Raw genomic sequence first — 10,455 nt, 5'->3', positions numbered from 1 at the left:
GAGAGACTAGATGTGAGAAAGACATGGACTGCTTGCTTCCCACAAGCACCCCAGCTGGGCCAGAAGGGAACCTGCAACCCATAAACATGCCCTTGACCAGGTATTGAACCCACGACTCTTTTGTGTGGGGGCCAATGCTCTAACCACTGAGCCCACTGGCCAGGGCTGACCTAACAACTTTTAATAGCAGAGGATTCAATCATTTCCATGTAATTGCCTGTGTCTCAGAACAAAACTCAAGAATTTCATTTCTAGAAATATAAAAATATTAAGAACCAAACAAGATAAAATTCATACTTTCTGGTACCATAAGATATCCTATATAATAAAGATGTAAAATGCAAATGGTCATTACGCCGTGAAGCATAACAACTGACCGAGTAATGACCAGATCACGAATCAGCAGGAGGGTAGGGTAGTGAGCTACATGTGGGCAGCAGAGAGCTACAGGAGGAGGCAGGGCAGCAAGTTATGGGGGGTGGGAGGTGGGGTGGAGGGAGCTACAGGAGGGCAGGGCAGTGGGCGGAGAGCTACGGGAGGGTCGCAGCAAGCGACTGGCTACAAATGGGTGGCGGAGAGCTACAGGAGGGGGCAGGGCAGCAAGCTATGGAGGGGAGCTATAGGAGGGCAGGGAAGAGGGCAGAGAGCTACTGGAGGGCAGCAGCGAGCTACTGGTGTATGAATTTGTGCACAGGGCTACTAGTAATCTATAATGAGAAGAAAATCAAAAAACCCAAAACCAACCCAGAACTGACAGATATTAGAATTAGCAGGTAAAAATAATTATTATAACTATATTCCAATTATAATAACCTTTTATTAAAGTTAGAAGTATGGAAGATATAAATCAAACTTGTAGAGCTGATATTAAAATGTTTGAAATGAAAAAAATCTATTGAATGACATTAATGACAGATTAATTACTGCAGAAGAAAGGATTTGTGACCTGGAAGTTCAAACAATCATGTTGGACAACAGTCTCCCCTGGAGTTGTTGGTATTCCTGGTTGGCCCCGGACTCAGAGCAAGGACACCTTATAGATAGAGGGAATATTTAATTTTCCCCAGAGATGTTTGCTTTTCAAATTTAAAGATGATAGATTAAAGGTGACTGTTTAATTTTTACTGGAAACATGTGTCTACCATGTTATTAGCATGCTAGTAAAGGTCAAAGAGCTAACAGAACATATAAACATTCTGACAATAGCCTTATAGGATATTCAGAGGCAGAAGAAGCTCTTTCCCAAGCCAGCAGGGAGCAAGCTGCTGAAGGGAAGAGAGCATACTAGTTTCCTATATAATAAAGAGCTAATATGCTAATTAGACCAGACAGTGGAGTGACCTTCCAGAATGACCTTCCAAAATGACTAGTGGGTGAGGGTTTAGGGCCTCAGGGCTGCAAGGCAGCCAGGGCTGTGGGGCCTACCCTTGCATGAATTTCGTGCATCAGGCCTCTAGTTAGTATATATTTTTCGTCTCTCCATGGCAGAAAAATTCACACATGTGCACATGTATAACCTAAAGAAGAACATGTCCCTATGTTTCAGAGGTTAAAAATCTGTCAAAAGAATTTAAGAAAAAGACCAATGATCAATGGAACATTCATGGATACCATCTACAGGCCTATTTCTATGGGGCAACGTGATGCCAGTGAAAGTGTTGGGCTCTGTTGATCTAAGCCAGACATGGGCAAATGGCTCTGTCTCAAGGATGAGTCTGTAAGTGAGGTTGTTTAATGAGGAGGTTACAGAAAGTGGGCCAAAGGTATGACCAGAAAGTGCACAGTGCTCCATACCTCCTATTAATTGTGGGGGTTTTTTAATGCCAAAAGGAATATAGGAGACATTTCTGTCATGTTTCTCAGAAGACACCTGGAACCTTTACATCAAGCATGTCAAACTCGTGACCTGCAGGCCACATGTGGCCCGCAACCAATATTTTTGCAGCCCAGCCAATATAATGGTATGTAAGAAATGTTTTAATAAAAATTCTGTAACTTAATTTTTACAATATCCTAATATACTTATTAATAATGAACTACAATGTTCGCTAATGACTGATTACTATAATCGTGTTGCATTCATTTCCCTCATGCACCTAATGCGCAGGTGCACCATTTCTCTCAACTAATACTAGCAGTGAATATTTTAGCAGCCGATCGCCATATCATTAGTCGTGGACTGACTTGTTTGGTGTGTACAACAGGAAATATTTTGCTTTCAGGGAACAAGAAAAATAGGTTTATTTGTGTTAGGCTTATTAATTTGTACAGTTATTCAGTATCTGGTGAGTTAATGTTCAAGAAAAAATATTAACTTTTATTAAAATGTTCCATTATTTTATGTTAACGATTACTCATTTCTTTCCGCCCTTTGTATCCAGCACGACTCTATTGAAATAAACCTACGTTTCTATGAAAATTGAAGCTTTTGTTTTTTTGCAGCCCACATAAACTTAAACCTTGTTTATTTGGCCCGTGTTAGCCTTTGAGTTTGACATGCTTGCTTTACATAGATTACCCCACTGTTCACTGTATTACAGAGCTGAGTAATCCCAAAGTTTGTCTTGGATCCTTGGCTCAAATGTTTAATTTGGTCTACTTTTGAGATTTGAAACACATACATAAAAAACCCAAGTGAAATCATACTTTCAGAAACGTTTATTAGGAAGAAGGTGGAAGGCAAAGAGGGAAGAGGACGAAGGAAGGAAGCTTTCACTGTCTGATACAAGCTCAATAGGGGCAGCTCTCTGTCACCAAGAACATACGCAAGGAGGAGAAAAGCACAGGTGAGTTGTAAGAGGAGGACTGCCATGAGGGAGAAAAAGAAGATATATTCTTTCACATCCAAGTCTGCTTAACTAGCATGCTCCATCACGTAGAAACTTAATTTGCCCAGAAGATTTCCTAAAGAAAGAGTAAGAATAAATATTTCATTAAATAGTAGAATGTCAGAGCTACAAATATACTTTAAAATTATCTTATCAAACACTCTTAGTTTATATTTGAGAATACTTAGAGCCAGAGCAAAAGGGAGAATGGACTACAAACAAAAACTAGGTTATTGGCTTCCTGCCCAGTTATCCTTTTACAATCCTAAAATGTCACCGACAATACTATGACCTATGCAACAGTCTCTTGGAAAATGGGTTATTGAATCATAAGCTTTTTCATTGAATCAGTCCTGCATGTTAACCCTCATCTTCTCTGTCAATACTCTCACACTTTGGCTAAATTACTTAATAGTGGGGATGACCTGGGGTTTCACACTCCTGTCTTCGCTCTATGCACAAAACTACAAAATAATTGTGCGAAGGACTCCAGTCTGATGCCATAGGGATAATTTTTCTTCCTGTGAAATATACTGGCTTCTACAGAGATCAAACCTGAAGCCATGGTTTTGTGAGACCTCTGCATCTAATAACTGAAAATCATGTCACAGAAATCCAAGCCCCCCTTACACACAAAACACACCCAAAACAAAACGAAAGCAACAACAAACCACAACAAACTAAACACTCACTCTCAGCTAAAGGACCCAAGCTTTGTTGTCCCCTCATTCTAGCTTAGAGTTTCAAACACATTCAAACATAGAGGTTGAAGATATCTGACATTAGGCAAAACCGCAATTTGTCTTAAAATCAAAGAATTTCAGGACTCTAAAAGGTATTTGAAGCTTCAAGTGAAAATCCATCATTTGGCATAGCTGTGGTTGGCAAACTGCGGCTCGCGAGCCACATGCAGCTCTCTGGCCCCTTGAGTGTGGCTCTTCCACAAAATACCACGTGCGGGCGCATGTACAGTGCGATTGAAACTTCGTGGCCCATGCGCAGAAGTCGGTTTTCGGCCTGGGCGCGTCTGTTTTGAAGAAGTACTGTGGATATTTGGCTCTGTTGACTAATGAGTTTGCCGACCACTGAATGTGAGGGCTCAGAGAGAAAAAAGGACCTGAGGAGCACACTGAGCACAATGAGCATAATGAGCCTGCTTTGTACTCCAGTGAACTTTATATGGCCACAAGCTCTTCTCAGTGGGGACTGATCATTATCTGTGCAAACTGGAGCAAATTCCTGGCATCCAGGCTCATGGTACTTGGTAGAAGAGGTAGCTAGTAATTGCTGTGGGCTAAGCTTTTTCATTGTTCTCCCACCTTCCCCCAAACAGTACTCACAAGCTCTCAACACACAAGATGCAGGGGTTTTCATAGGTTACCAAATCGGTGCCACAGACTGGATGATATATACCACGGCAGGGCTTCAATGTTCCTTTGAACCAGCTCAAGTCTACTTTCTTATATGGACATTTCACCTGCAATTGAATTGAGAAGAATGATACAATTAGAATCACACTCATAGACAGGTAGCTCACCTCTGGACTTCATTAGGGAAATCTAAACATAGCCAAGATCATGTTCTAGTCTCCCCAAAGCTCTCACAGCTCTCCCCTCCACGAAACAATGGAACCAGAACCTACATATATCCTATCTGATAGCAACATGATACCTCCTGACAGCAATAGAGAACAGAGGCCTGCTATGCTAGAGTTGGAAAAGGAAGAATGAATAAATAGAATTTATTTGGGAAATTCAGCTTCTCTCTCAGTCTCCTTTATTCCAAGACTATTAGATCTGGGAGTATTCTTAGAGATTTTTTTAGGCCAACTCAGCTATGAAAACTAAAGCTCCATAATTGGAAAAAAAATGCTTTGCTGAAATCCATATGCCTTGATTTAAAATATTTACCACATTTTTTTATCTACTCTCAAAATCCCCAAGCCAACTCTTATCTTAAAGTTGTGAAATGTGGGACCATTTAGAATAACTCCCTGGTTTTTTAGGGAAAATGGAAAATAAGGGAAGGAACATGTGTCATCAGGGATTAGAACCCATGTCTACTTGCAAGGCTGGTGTGAGTGATGTCTTGAAGCAGTGATTCTAAGGTGATGGCTTGAGGATGGTGGTCTCAGGGGCTCTAAGAGTGTCCTACAATAGATAAAGTACCTCTGATACAAGGTAGAAGAGAGTTTTGGCTTAGTATTTAGAGATAGAAAAATCATAGTTAAGCTTAGAAACTCTCCCTTCTTTCCTTATCTATCCAACACCACCACCATGGCCAGGCCACCATCACCTACCTCCTGTGTCTGTCACCCAATTAATCCTTCCACTTTCTCTATTACCCCTGTCCTCTAGTTTCCATAAATTTAAGCATCAATTGAATAATTTTATTCTCTTTATTAAGAAATTTTTAACTACACATCATTTCACACTAAAAAATTGTTCTTAGTATGGGATAGAAGACCCCATGTGATCTGGATCCTCCCAACTTTTCCCACCTACCTGTACACCACCTGGCTCTTTGCCTTTTTAGTGCTCCCCACCCCCAATACTCCATCTCAGGGTCTTCTGGTTTGTCATGACCACCCCCAACAAACATATTTGTTTCCCTGAACCCAATCTCATTCTGCCTTCAGAACTCAGGTTACAACCTACTGTCTCAGAGATATTTTTCAAAATACAATCCCAACCCTTCATTCTTTCTTTTTATACCTCCAATCAGTGTTTGATATATAAGTATCAAATATATAATTATTTGAGATATAAAATAGTTTAATCAGAATAAATATAAAGTAATCAAATAAAAATCAAGAATAGCTAGTATCATTGTCTATAAATGCAACTTCTTTTTCTTTTGAGTGAGAGGTGTTCATCAGGGGAGGGTCCCAATCTACTGCTGTAAGTGTAGCATCCCCTGCACACCCCTCCCTCTCTGTGACCCAGTCATCCAAGTGTTCAATCAGTATAAGCAGGGAAAGTCTTCTTCACCACTCTTCACCCAGGTGGCTACTTTTTGCCCTTCAGATCTCAGTTGAGATGTCCCTACCCCAGAGAGGCCAATACAGGTCACATGGTTTATAGTAGTATCTCTACTCTTAATAGATATTCCCTATCATACCCTCTTACTTCTCGTATGTATGGAATTTACTACAAATAATAGTTGTCCCTTTCCTTTTTTTCTGGCTACTTATTAGTTTCATGAGAGAAGGCAATATGTCTGTTTTCCTCACTATTGTATCCTAAGGCATAACACGGAAGATAAGTAAATATTCCTTAAAGAAATAAGTAAGAATGAGTAAGTTGATGGGCGAGGGAGAACTCCTCCTGCAGGCAGCTCTGGAGAGTAAAATGCTAGAACTGAACTCTTTGAGATCAGAGGATAAATACTAGACAGGCTCTGCGATCTTCTGCTGGAGCTACAGCCTCTATCAGGTTCTACACTCTAAACCAGCCGTGGGCAAACTACGGCCCGTTTGAAATGAATAAAACTAAAAATAAAAAAAAAATAAAAAAAAAAAAGACCGTACCCTTTTATGTAATGATGTTTACTTTGAATTTATATTAGTTCACACAAACACTCCATCCATGCTTTTGTTCCGGCCCTCCAGTACAGTTTAAGAACCCATTGTGGCCCTCGAGTCAAAAAGTTTGCCCACCCTTGCTCTAAACTATAGGTATCTTGAAGGCCAACCACCCCTCAAAAGTCCTTTCTCACCAGTCAACTCATAACTGATTTTTAAAAAGAAGTACAACTTAAAAGTTACAAATGAGACAAAAACTTAAAAGTACAGAAACTCCTAAAGTAAAGGAGTACAATGATGCAAATGTATACTTTAAAAAAGTAATCCCTCATCACCCATTTCCATCATTTATCAAACACGTAGTAGCTTCACAATATATTTAATCCTCAGAGGAGTAGGTTAAAATGAAAAGGGTGTCCCCTTCATTTTTCCTCATCCAAGTTGCAAACACAATTTGATGCTCTGCTCATATTCTTGCACATTTTCCTCAGTCTTTGATGTTCCCTATTCACAACTTACATAGTCATTCTCTGCATGTCTCAGAGCATTTGGGAGCATCCCCTCCCCAAACTGTGAGCTCCTTGAGAACAAAAACTGTGTTATGCCCAAGTCCGAAGGTTCTTAAGACCCTGCCCTTCCCCTGGCAATCATGGGTGCTCATAACACTTCCCAGGTACCATGAAGGTTCTCTGGTGCATGTACATATGACCAAATCTCAGCTTGGTTCCCAGTTTGAATCACTCTACTCTGGGCTCCCACACCTGCAGTGTACCTGTCGTATTCACATGATTGGTCTTCTAAGAATGCAACAGATGACCTTGCTGCAGTAAGGCTTAAAAATCACAATTCCAAAGAAAACTCCATTAGAACCTCAGTCCTGGCAAGCCTAGTGAAACATTACCTTGAAATCTCCATACGGTGGCCACCATTCTTCACGGACTGAAACCAAGACATAACTGGAAATAGTTACAAAATCTAATATCTGGTAAATCATAGCTTAATCTTTTGGCTGACTAAGAATTCTTAATCTGGAATAAAAGAATTTTAAATTATTACCAAGGAAGCTTGCAATCATTTAAAGCATTGTTTTATTTTTCCATGTATTAACTTATTTTTTCTCAAAATGCAGAACAACCCCTCTTCTGATAGATAATCAGTAGAAGACCATGTAGATGCCTTGCTACTCTCATAAACATTGCCAATCCAGTATATCGAATTACTTTTGAAGAACAGGAGTGGATTCAGAACTGGCAGCCCATGTATGAAAGAAATTAAGAAATACTAGAATTTTAAAGAGGCCTTTAAGCCCAATCCCCCTATTTCTTTAAGAAATACTAGAATTTTAAAGAGGCCTTTAAGCCCAATCCCCCTATTTCACAGAAGGGGGAAAGGCCCTTGTTATGAAATGCCCAGGAATTCATGACAGATATGTAAAAAAATCAAGCTCTTCAGTCCTTGAGACTCAGTGACTTTATAACTCTCTACATGACCCTTCTCTAGAAAAGGACCTGAAAAATAATGACCCACTCAGATACATGGAAAAGCTTTTTTTTTTCTTTTTTTTTTTTTAAAGCATTTTCAACAGTATTGAATTTCTGAGATGTGCTGCCATGTAGGCACATTGTCAGTCACTTTCACAGGTCACCGCATTGAATTACCCAAGCTCCTGGTCCCCATGAATTAGGTCTCATAATCTGCATTAATAGGTGGAAAAACCAAGGCCCCTGCCCCTTAGCCCAAAGCCTTTTTTTTAGGGGGGGAAGGGGAGGACCACACTCCATTGTCTCTCTTTCTATATATAGATACAGATATACAGATACAGCAAAATGACATAAATAAATAAGAATTTCAAAGCATTCTATTTCAGATCAAAATGAATGTTAGAGCCCACAAATCCACTTTACATTCCTGCCAGAACCAGCCAAATTACTCACCAAATGGTACCACCCAATGGATCAGCATGAAGAACGATAATGAGCAGAGCACTGGGAAAGATTTGGCCATCTTTCCTCCTGGTGTGTTCTTAAAATGATGCTCTGAGATGTCTCAGGACGTTCTTCTCTACTGCAATCACCAAAGTAGAAATAATTGGAATACCAGCTTCGAAGTGAATATCCATCTCTAATCTGCCCATTGTAAATTCTGCATATGGCACTTGGAATGCCTAATTCCACCCTTCCCCAAGAACAAATGCTCAGGAAAAGTTAAACTTTGGCTAGTCTCAAATAAAAGTATAGACCTCAGTGACAGATCTGTGACTACTCAGAAGACAGAAGTTAGTCAGCGATAACTCTTTGAACATAATTGTATTATTTTAGTATAGAGGCATTTTAAAGTGTCTTGAAAAGTCAACTTCTTACCTCAAGACTCATCCAATTGTATTTTCTTTAAGAAGCTACAGAGAAAATAATGAGGCCACTAGAGGCTTCTAGACAAAAGCTTCTCAACAGAGGAAGCATGTCTGTATTGTTCATGAAGCAGAGGCTATCCCTGGATTAAGATAAAGATTACTAATCTTCCAGGCATCCTTGGTTATGCTGAAAAATCTTCTGACTGGCAATACTAGACTATCTTACAGCATTCTTGGAGAGTCCACAGGGATAAAAACCATTACCTGCCATCTCATGGGGGCCCCAAAGCTCTTTTTATCCAGACACAGAAAGGGATACATCAGTGAGCAAATCCTCCAGTGGGATTGCCTTCCCTGTAGCAGCTTTTCCAACCCTAGAGAGCGATGCATACTGGTACCAGAGCTTGATCAAGGACCATATTGAACTGTCCCCGTCGTCTTTCTAATCCTGCAAAAGTGCCGTGGTCCCCCCCATGTCCTTTGGGCCTTTTTTTTCTGCTCTGTAGCATATGTCAATAGGAAATTCACATAAACTCTCTGCTGCTCTGCTGTGCTGAGACATGAAAGGTCTCCTTAATACTCTACTGCCCAGAATGGTTGGAGGTCCCTGGCACAAGGTCCAGAGCTGTCTCCTCTGCCTGCTCCTGAGACAATCGGGGACACCATGTCTTTTTAGGTACTCCCCCATCTCTTCCTGAGGCCTTGCCTAGATTCCTGCAGGATCGAAGCAGAAACAGTGGAAGATCCAACTGTATGGATGCACAATGCCAGATGCTCACTTGTCCTACAGCATATGGCCCAGTTGACCCACCTTAGAAAGAAGAGAAAAGGAAGGGAGATGTGACCTGCTTTTGTGACTGGTAACTCATTTAAGGAGCATGTATTAGGGCCTCAGGAGGGGATAGAGTAGCTGTGTGGGAGGAAGGCACTGAGGCATTGTGTGCTGGGCTGAGCGGACCTTGGGAGGCCCAACATTTAGATCCATCAACATCAAACCTCAGCAGGGGGCTTTGGTGAAGAAAGCAGGAAGCCCTCTGGAAGACTTGGCGGGTAGGCAGAGTAGCCCTTGGCAGGCATTCTGAAGAGGCAACAGCATGAGGAAACAGTAGGAAGGAACACAGTAGAAAGAGCATATCATGTTCCACAATGCTAATGAGTACCTTCAGCCAGAATGCAGAATGTGGAAGCAGCTGAGGAACAGAGTAGGTGGCAGCGACAGATGAGATGATGAATGCCATTGGCAGTCCAGTGTCTTTGCAGTTGTGCAACAGGGAAGAGATGTTACCTGAGTTTCTTCCTGTTACCTGAACTTTCTGCCTCTATCTTCCTTTTTGGAAAGAACAATTGTTCTTATATCAAGGAGTAAATGTTAACATTAGAAAATAGGAAAATAACCCCCCAAAAAATGAAGATATGAAATCTTAAAACCCAAAAATAACTATTAAATATATATTGAATTATTATATCATTCCAGTTCAATGTGTTCCTTGATCAAGCTCTGGAACCTATATGCATAATTCTCTAGGGTTGGAAAGGCTGCTACAGGGAAGGCAATCCCACACTCATGAGCACATGTACATGTTCCTATTGTCATATTTAATCACATTTTTGTGGTATATATTGTTTTCTGCTTTTTTTTCCACTTAGAAATGTACTGTGACATTTTCTTGATCTTTTGCAGATGCCCATATGTGACTCAGTTCCCTTTAAATGGTGGTGCCTAAAGTATATATGTTATTCCTAGTCAGTTCTGA

Source organism: Myotis nattereri (assembly GCF_964212035.1).
Source record: "Myotis nattereri genome assembly, chromosome: 5".
Classification (NCBI taxonomy): domain Eukaryota; kingdom Metazoa; phylum Chordata; class Mammalia; order Chiroptera; family Vespertilionidae; genus Myotis; species Myotis nattereri.
The sequence above is the reverse complement of the archived record's forward strand: the minus strand, read 5'-3'. Positions refer to the sequence as shown.